This window comes from Cyclopterus lumpus, chromosome 24 (assembly GCF_009769545.1).
Source record: "Cyclopterus lumpus isolate fCycLum1 chromosome 24, fCycLum1.pri, whole genome shotgun sequence".
In the NCBI taxonomy this organism is placed as follows: domain Eukaryota; kingdom Metazoa; phylum Chordata; class Actinopteri; order Perciformes; family Cyclopteridae; genus Cyclopterus; species Cyclopterus lumpus.
The window spans coordinates 6,249,524-6,259,084 of NC_046989.1; the positions used below are offsets into that span (position 1 = coordinate 6,249,524).

At 44.1% G+C, this 9,561-nt stretch overlaps 1 non-coding gene across 1 annotated transcript; it reads right to left on the minus strand.

Moving 5' to 3' along the window:
- Window positions 1-807: 807 nt before the first annotated feature.
- On the minus strand, window positions 808-1,016 carry LOC117727907. The gene has a single exon (XR_004609068.1). It is a non-coding gene; the product is annotated as a small nucleolar RNA U3 (small nucleolar RNA).
- Window positions 1,017-9,561: the final 8,545 nt, after the last annotated feature.

Consider the following 9,561-nt stretch of genomic DNA (forward strand, 5'->3'; position numbering starts at 1 on the left):
CACACGCAAACACAAAGAGAGAGACGCATTGTGCAGTCAACCAGGCAATGTTGTACATCCACGGAGGTCTGGAAATACTTTTTTAACCATTTATTATTCACACAACAATTCCTTACACTCACCAATTACCAGTTGCAGTAACTTTCTCTCTCTCACACACACACACACACACACACGCACACACGCGCACGCACACACACACACACACGCTCGCGCACACACACACACACACACACACACACCGTGTTTTGAAGGTTAAGGAGTACAGCTGGGAGCTGCTGCCTGACCCCCCCCCCCCTCCTTTGTCACTCTCAGTAATCAATCTGTCAGTATGGTAATTAACCCACAAAGTTAAGTAAGCATGACTACTGAACTGCCCTAGTCCATCTAGCATTCCTCTCCTCCTCCCTCAGTCTCTCGCTCCTACTCCCCCTCACTCGGTGGCAGGCGGAGGTCGCTCATTTGCTAAATGTGAGGGCCCGTGATGCCTTCAAGTGTGAGCGTAAAAGCAAGGCCTCTTGTTTCACACTACCAGAGGAGAAGAAAAGAAGACTTGGATACATGCAGCTCTATTGAGGTCCCTTAACCAGTAAGTTCATAGCTTCCTAGAGAATGATATTAGATTGTTACAGATTGTATATTATTTTGAAACTCAAACTTGATCACAATGGTCATATACGTAAAAGGTACATACATGACATTAAACCTTTCTTAGCATGTGGGCTGCTGTGAAGTGCGCGGGGAGGACCCTTCGACATACAGGCGGGGAGGAGCGGGGAATCAAACCTCCAGACCTGTTGTTAAAAGACGACCCGCTCTACCCACTGAAGCCCTCAGGAAGTGCGAAACGGTCATAGAGGACAAAGAGCATAAAAAAACCCCGAATCATTACTCTCTATCTGCTCCGCGCTCGGAAAGGAACATCACAACTCATCATCATCGCCAGGGAAACCGGACACTTCAGAAACACACAAGTCAGAAACTATAAAAATGATCCCTTGAAAGTTGTGGGTCTTTTCAGAGCACAGATCACAAATCTGTGAGAGCGTGACATTAATTTATATTATTGTGACAGAGGGTCCAAAGAAGGTTCACTTCTCGAACGGGGAATGAGTTAAATCACTTTTACCGTGAAAGACAGGATACAAGAACGAGGGCTCGAACCTTGAAGGCTGCAGGCTTCTTCCAGGATTCACTTCAAATCCACCAGACCAGGTTGGCTGTGCCGGCCGGGGAGTATTTAATAAGAAGTCTTTCTCAAGCACTCCTGGTGAGTTGTCCTTGAACAGGGGAGTTGGACTCATTCCAACAGTACAGCTGTTCACTCACAGCTGCTGCACACTAGACATCAGAAATACCCGCACGGGGAACACGGAGCCGTCGATTGGTGAAGGAAAAGAGTTAAATCGGTTCAACTTTCCTGGAAGAGTGAACGTAAGAAAACTCACAGAGAGAGAGAGAGAGAGAGAGACAGGGAGGCGGTTTCGGCTGTGAAACAGAAGAAGAAAAAGAAAAAAACAGTCCAAAAGAAAGACAGATAGGCTGTCCTCCCGATTGTTCTTGGACCACGTACTCATGGGTCCTTTTCCCAACACGAGGACATTTTGGAAAGTCTCTGCACTAAATGAAAGGGACGTTTCAGCTGTGTGACATCATCGATTGCCAAATCACTCAATCTTATTCCCAGTAAGAAGTATGTTGCACCCATATGCTGTTGTTTAACAGCTAATGGCACAGATGGCGTTGCCGGATAATCGACTACTCTGGAACTACCCTGATAGTATCTCTAGCGCCACCAGCAATTTAACCTTTTTGATTCAGAATGAAACGTCTGGACAACTATTGGATGGATTGCCATTAACTTGTGGTACAGACATGATTACAGGGTGACCTGAATTGGTCTTATACTTTAATTTATGATCAAATAACTGTAAGGATAAAAATGCGTACTCAAACTTTGCATTTAGTGCTAATGTTAGCTCACACGTTTTACTAAAATTGTGGGTATGGAAAACATTATCCCGGCCGAGTTTGCACGTTAGCATCGTTATGTGAGCATGTTGGCGTTAGCATGTAGATCAAAGCTAAATCCTAAATTCAGTCTTTTCAGATATTTCTAGGTATTTTTGGTCTTCAAGGCAGGTTGAGGCCTTTAAAGGGAGATAGAGCTAAAAGGAAACAAGTGGAAAGAAAGATGGCGAAGGCACCCGGCCAGACTCAAACCAGAGATGTTGATGTCACATTGTCACAGTCTTGCGGTCAGAATGCCCCAGTCTTGTTTTTCTGAGGTGCGTATAAACACAATTTGATATTCTACAGTTTGACGTACGTTTCAAGACTTTTCAGTCCCACAGTTCTCGCTGAAGCACTCAGTCTGACACCGTGTACCAGCTCTTTATTAACAATTGTACGCTCAAAACAACAAAAAAGGTATCAAACGCCCTTCTGTTTCTCTCCAAGGAGCAGTGGTGGCTTACAGCCAGTGTACACGGGTACTTGAGAAGACTGATGACAAGACTTACTGTAATTGGAAAATGTTTTTTGTGCCAGTAGCCGCAGCCAATGGAGTATTTCCCTCTCCAGGGACCCTTTCCGTGACTTTACCATGGAGACTGATCAAGTATCTTTCATTTGATAACGTCCCTTGATTGATTTCTGGCCTTTCGAAAGCTGCTGCCAAACACAGACGGCGGTGACGTGAAGACGGACACGAAGTTCACTGGTAGATTTGAGAAGGAGGAGAGAAGAAGGAGAAGATTCTTCGATAAAGTCCAATCAATTTCATTCATAATCGCCCATTATCACAAATGTGCCTCTGGGGGAGGGGCTTTACAATCACGTACTGCGCTCAACACCCTCGGTCTTTCTCGCTGAGGAAAGTAATAAAAAAAACTTTAATGGAAGAAAGCTCAGGAAGAGCAACTGAGGACGCTGTGTGTACGTGAGCTGTCTTCTACGTGTACTGTGTTTAGATACATTGGCTGCTGAGAATATACCCCCTATTTGTGTTTACAGACCATTACCTCCTGCGGGGCCGGTGGGGAGGGGGGGTCTCTAGTGATCCCTCCTGACCGGACTTTGACAAGTTACACTCCTCAGATCCTCAGCCAGCCTGTAACAGGCAAGCAGATGATCCCAATGCCATAAAAGTTAATTTGATAGAATAGCCGTGAAGAAAGTAAATCTTATCGGATTTCTACTGGAAATGAGGACATACTTGGGAGGAAAGGTTCTGTGGGCGTCAATGGGGTCAGCAGAGCATCCAAACAGCACACACCCATACACACACACACACACACACACACACACACACGCACACGATGTGAGTCAGACTCAGAAACAAAGTTGACATCCACGGAGGTACAGTAACAAAGTATTACTACTTTACAATCCTGGCTGCGCCCTTTTGGAGGCATCACGTTCTCATGCGCGCGTGTTGATACTGTAGAATACACACAGATACATCTGCACATTCCTCTCCCACACAAACTAGACTGCACCTGGGATGCCGTCTCACAGTAAACCAGAGAGTAGTTCACATGCACACCGACGTCACCGTTTCTCTGTAGGATAACAGCGGTGTTGAGTCTCTTGGTCACTCACAGGAGATGTGCTGGGATTCTGTGACTTGGATCTTGATCCCCTAAAAATCAGAATGTCCATCATGGTATTGGGATTTCCAGTTTTTATATATAAATATATATATAAATATATATATATATATATATATATATATATATATATATAAATATATATATATATATATAAATAAATAAATAAATAAATATATACATATATATATATATATATATATATATATATATATTTTGACTGTTTTTCGTTTTATTTGTAGTTTTTGGTGGTCGTGCTTGTCGTGGTTTCAAATATAGTCCAATCAGCCATTACACTGTAATTGCTCTGTTTAATCTGTTCAATTATATTCCGTTTATGTTATTACAGCCTGAGTCATTTACAGAGCTAATTATGTAAATTGTTTGTGTTCTTTTTGGAAAATCCTCTTGGGACTCCTCGTGCCTGGCAGCTCGGGCTGCTCTCAGTAAACAAAGCGCATGCCGGTGTCATCCAGACATGATCACGGCTCCACCTCACTGTATCCTGACTGTTGCTTGGTGATATGAATATGACAGTTGGCAGGTGACAAACTGCCACATCACAAGATGAATAGTTTCTCCTCGTGAGTGTTTGATAGCCGCCACAGGTGGCAGTCGTCAATACCGCCACACTGTTTGAGTGTCAGACAGGAGACATGCGGGCAACATGGACCGCATGTAATATATGCACAACGACAACGTTTACTGCCGGATAACATTGCAAGGCACTTAACTGTCTCCCGGAATTTAACTTACAGATTTATTTGCTGTTCAATGAGGTACATTTTTTTTAAAAAGGGAAATGGAAGGAAAAAGATGATGTATTTTACACAAACCTCACTTCCTCTATTGGGCTCTTGTAACAATAAAAGCAAGAGGTAGAGTTACAAGTCTCTTCTAATTCATTACACCGTGTACTGGAGTTATTTTTGGAAACGTTTCACACTTCCAAAGTTGGCCTCCTTTCAAACAATTCCACTTTCCACAGTGAGCAGAAAGACGACCCCACGAGTTTACGCTTATCATCCTAAACGGAGCGAGGAGACATATGGGAGTAACACCAGCGCTCTGTTTGTGTTACGGCCCCCCCCTCCCGCTGTATTTGTAGATGACTTTGACATCTTTTGCATTATTTCTGTTTCATATTAAAAAAACGACAAACAAAGAAGCAGGGATTTCTGCGGTCGATGTAAGCGAACATTGCTGAATATGAAGGGTTGAAGCGGGTTGAGCGGACAGGTGGCTTCGGGTGTTTAGTGAAACAGGACTTTGTCTTGAAAGTGCCCTCTAAGCAAAGTCATGACGGTTCGGAGCGATTAGCCTCGGTGCTAATGAGGAAACGGAAGGGAAATATGAGCGATTATTTTTTTTTAATCTCTGAAAACACGAGGTTGCCAGCGTAGCAAACCCCACCTGTAAACTCTCACTGATGATAATGATTGACCGACTCTTGACGAGTTCTGTCAAAAACTTTTGACATGTAAAGTAATCGAGAGAGAGAGAGAACAAGAGAGAGAGAGAGAGAGCTAGCTTCATCCACTTTATCCAGCTTTGATCTCCTTAACGGGGTGCTGGCTGCACTCCAGGTGGGATGTGTCGCCAGGGGCAACGGGGACAAGAGGAGGCTGATAAGGCAGGCCAGCTCCGGGGCTTTAGAAGCCGCTCAGACAAAACACACTTCCCTCCTCACTGTGCATGTGCTCACTGTACAAAATGAACCCAAGAATAGAATAATTCCACCTGTGTTTGTGTCGCAACATTAGCAACATCGATTCTTTTTGGATACTCCTTTTTTTTTCCCGAAAGTGTGATTCATCCGGATGATGTCGGAGTCTGACAATAAAATGACCTTTAAGACTGAAAAGCCCCGTGTAAATCTGAGAGGCCTTACACAGCTTCGGCTTATTTAGGAGATCGCGCGAGCAATGGCTAACCAGTGGTTGGTCAGCGGGCGAGGAGCAGATTACAAAAGGGTTTTATTCTCTTAATTTTACACTTGAACTCTCTTCGCTTTCTCCTGGACCCTCCTCTCTTTCTCCACCCCCTCTTTGAACTCCCCTGCCTATTTCCTGACCTCTCCCCCTCATCTGTCCGTCTCTCTTCCACGGTCCCTCCCTCCATCTCTCTCAGGAGACTTGACTTTCTTTGATATTCTGCCGGATTAGCTCAGAGCTGTCTGTCTGCGTGTCTGGGCTTCTCTGATATACAGGCCTTTTCATTGAATCGTATCACTCCCTATTACATGAACACAGGGGAGTCAGCCTGTTTCCACATTTCACGTGTGGGAAGTGTTTCTGAGATATTAAGCATCAGATTGTATGAAACTGTTACTTACTCAATACTTATTTTAGTTCAAATGGTTATTTCTTTTAAAAACAATTATGCATTCCTTCATTCCTTCTCGTTGAAATACCAGGACTTGTAATAGCAGGACAAGTGCAGGTGTTACTAATAACATTAGCAATGCCTGTCCCAGTAAGTCATGACAGTGCGACCGTGAACCAGTCACTCGGCCAACGCTAAAGAAAAAGAAACGTCAGTTCTTCGAATGGCCACTTGAGGCTTCAACTCCACATGTAAAAGTGCCCAACTTTACAGCAAAAATAAACATGTTTACAGCCTGGTTTGTAGAGCGGTTTTGGTTCCTACAGCTAATATTTCCTTTCATGACAACTTAACGGGGGTGAATTTTTATATAATACATCCGTTTGAATTATTATTATTATTTGCTTAAATGCATAATTAAGGGCGTGGACACTGTGAGTGACAGGTGGGTGCCGACGATCCACCTTTTTGCCCATTTTTAGAGTTTGGCTGTGTTGTCACTGCCAAGATGGCGACGGCCAGATCCAATCACTTTGAGCTCTTCAGAAACCAATGGGTGACATCACAGAGACGACATCCATATTGTATACAGTCTATGGAGCAGCCGTGTACTACGACCAGGAAAACTGAAGGAGCTTCATGCAATTCAGCCATCATCAATTTTGGAATATGTAGAAATAGTCGTGGTTATCGTGCTAAATGACAATCTTGAAAATTGTGTAGACCCTGGTTGAGCAGGTGCCCCATTTAAGGCCTTACAGGGGGCACCTGCTCTACCAGGTAGCAGCAGCCCTGGTGTAAGGCCCTTTACTGACTGTTGTCCCCTCTCTCACCCTCTTTCCTGACTATCCAAAAAAGGCAAAAAGTAAAAACATCTTTAAAAAAGGCTGTTCGGGAAGGAATGTGTTGGCATGTCAGCATGCAAGTAAAACGGAGGTCATAAACCAAAGAATTGGACACATTTTGACAATAGAAGAAATGTCACGGGATCACCAAGGTCATTGCAATTTATCTTGTGGGGGAACAAAATATCCATGGCAATAGATCCAATCGGCTTAGTATTCCCAGGATTTGTGTTAAAACCGGACGACTCCACACATCGAGAGTTACGTTAAAGTATTGTGGAGAGATCGGCCGCGGACGTTTTTACTTTGTGAAAAGCTTCGGAAGTATTAAGTGGCAGCCATGATAAGAGCTTCCTTTTTCAAGGAAGGATACACTGGACCATCCTTTACAGAAGTAAAGGAGATAACGCCGGCCCACAATGTCCCGCTAATGTCAATAACATGAGTGAAGTTCTCCTTCACCTCTATTTGACTATTTGGCCTTAGTCGTAGTATTTTAAAAAGCATAGAACAGATACAAAAACTATTTAAAAGTAATCAAACGTAATCAGGTGTTTGCAGTATTGTCCAATGGGGTTGATTCAAAAGTTGTCGAGATGCTTCATGGATCCTCTGGAGACCACTCCATCTAATGATGATCACTCCATGAATATCTGCAGTCAAGGCATTTCCCTCTGGACCAAAGCAGTGGACCGAGTGACGACGTTTGGCGTGTCTGAAAATCACAACCACCGCGTCGCTGTCACCGTCATCATCCTCCCCACGGCCTAGTGTCGTTTTATCTTCATCGCCCTGGCCTCCCCTAAAAGGTTTTTTCTGCGAGATATTAGTTGGTTTCCCACAAAGATTCCACAGAAAAAGGAGTGATAACAGCGCAGGATGTTACAGAGAAGGGTTAATGGGCCGCATGTTAAAGCTCATGGGAAACGTATCGCCGGCACGCCAGGAGGCTTTCCTCACATTGATGGAGAGGGGGATGAGTAGAGGAGGTGTGGGAGGGGGGGAATAGAGCAAGGTTCACTGGTTCCCAAACTCCTGCAGAGCTTCAGTAGCTTTCACTGCCACCCTGAAACTCGTCTCACCCCTCCTGTCTCCCCTCTTTCTTCCCCTCCACTGCCCTCCAGTTTCTGTCTCAAGCGTCGGCCTCTCTTTTGTCTGTGCCCTCCGCTAAACACTCACCTACTGGCCTTTAACACCTCCTCCAGGCCTCTCGGTGCTGTCATCCTCCCCGGACCCTCTGCTCCTCCTCTCTCCCCTTACATCTTCTCCATTTCACAGCTTTCGTCGCAACATAGCCAAGATTCAAAATCATTTTCCATATGTCTTCACGTGTGTTGCTTTTTTTGTGGGAGGAGGCGGGAGGCGGGGAGTGGGGGGGGTATTCCTTTCTTTAAATCTCTGGCTTTTTACTGTACGCAGTAAATTACATTAGATCTGACGCCCCGCTTTATGACGGAAGGTTAATATTGACTTTCTACAAAACCAGCAAGTTGGGAGAGAGAGAGAGAGAGAGAGAGCGAAAGAGAGAGAGAGAGAGAGAGAGAGAGAGAGAGAGAGAGATATGTCATGTGCTCTGAGGCTTTTTGTTTGGGTGCCCTTCACCTTTACATTATTGAAACTGGCAAGTGGTCAAAGTCAACATAGTTAAACATGTTCCTCCCTTCAAAAGAAGCTGACATTTGTTTATGTACTGAATGAAAAAAAGAAAATAAAAAAAGACTTCCAAAGATTTGAAAACTGCCCCCAACTATACAGTTGATCATCCATTACAGAAAACATGAAGCCCGAACATATGCAGAGACCTCCAGTTGGTTATTTGAGGAAGGATAAGTCACGAGTCATCAATCCTATTATCTTAGAAACTTCACTCTAACGCAAAAGGTCTTTTTTTTTTTAAATCTGCATCGTCTCCCAGAAAGAATGATTTATTTTAGGATACCTTTTTGATTTAACTTTAGAAATTAGGAAGAAATGTGCAAACTAGAAACAAGACAATGTGAAAGTAACAAAAAGGTACACAATACTTCTAAATGTATTCTCCTTTAAGCTGCTGGAGGAGGGGAGCTAAGGCCTGGGAAAGGAAACTAATCAAACGGAGAAATCTGTCTCTTGAGGCCCACTGTGCCATGTGCTTGCACAAGTCACACACATACAAAATGCACACTTACAGACACGTGCATGCACGCACACACACACACACACACACACACACACACACACGGGCCATGTGCTCTTGATGTTGTCAGGCATGTCGTCTGTCTACATCACGTACGAGTTTTGGCATGCAGCCTTCCTCTGGGTGACAAAAAGCACAGTCTTTTGTGTGTCTATTCCTCAACTCCCTACCTGGCCCCAACAGGCCTGTTTAGGTGCAGGCAAGCAAAACCACACACACACACACACACGGACACACACACACACACACACTCACACACACACACACACGGACACTCTCCTGCAAATTTTCCCCTGACATTTGTTTCGTGCACCTCCTCCTCTCCCCGCTCACTATGTGTTAATTGTATTCTTTTCTTTTGGGGGACATTTCCGTGAGCGTTGCTGAAATCTCCCTTTAGTATGAACTCCCTGAGAGACTAAAGGAACTTGATGATAATTTGTTAAAGCTCCTACCGCTCCCAGCAGTATTGAGAGAGCGCCGGCAGACATTTTACTACTCTCCTAACCCGATTATTCAATTTGCAACTTTTTGTTTTTGCAATCTATCCTGTAATCCAGAAACATAATAACATTACACATTTCATCAATATCCCTCTTTGCTC